This window comes from Octopus bimaculoides, chromosome 1 (assembly GCF_046866305.1).
Source record: "Octopus bimaculoides isolate indiv1 chromosome 1, ASM4686630v1, whole genome shotgun sequence".
Taxonomy (NCBI): Eukaryota; Metazoa; Mollusca; class Cephalopoda; order Octopoda; family Octopodidae; genus Octopus; species Octopus bimaculoides.
The window spans coordinates 90317292-90318286 of record NC_142928.1 but is presented as its reverse complement, the minus strand read 5'-3'; positions in this window follow the sequence as shown (position 1 = coordinate 90318286).

Below are 995 nucleotides of genomic sequence, written 5' to 3'. Positions count from 1 at the left end.
GGGAATTACCGGTACACCAGCAATTATATAAATATAAATAAATAAATAAATATATATATATATATATATATATATATATATATATATATATATATATATATATATGTATATATATATATATATATGTATATATATATATATATATATATATATATATATATATATATATATATATATATATATATATATATATATATATATATATATATATATATGTATATATATATAGTTCGAATCCCCGACCGAGTTGCGTGTTGTGTTCTTGAGGAAGACATTTTATTTCATGTTGCTCCAGTTCACTCAGCTGTAGAAATGAGTTGCGACGTCACAGGTACCAAGCTGTATCGGCCTTTGCCTTTCCTTTGGATGACGCTGGTGGCGTGGAGAAGGGAGGCCGGTATGCATGAGCGACTGTTGGTCTTCCATAAACAAACTTGACCAGACTTGTGCCTCGGAGGGTAACTTTCTAGGTGCAATCCCATGGTCGTTCATGACCGAAGGGGGTCTCAACAGTAATGTATGTATATAATATATATGCATGTATGTACGTATGTATGAGATATATTTATATGTGTGTGCGTGTGTGTATGTGTGTACACGTACATATGTCCGTGTATATATATATATATATATATATATATATATATATATATATATATATATATATATATATAATAATATTAGGGACAAAATCCAAATTTACAGGTAAAAAACTCAATTAAAATCAATTTATAAAAAATTAAAATTAAATTGAGTCTTATAGATAAAGTATATATAAAATATATAGTTTTAGGGAAAATAACCAATTTTCAAGAACTCATCGATGAAAATCCACTATCACATATAGAAAAAATAATAATTAAAAGCACAATAAATGAGTATAATATAAAGTAAAGTAAATATCATAAGATAAATATAATTAACTTTCAATTTTTCGTTGATTATGGAATTTACAGGTAGGATTGAGCCACTGTTTTGGAATTCATCTTTGAAGG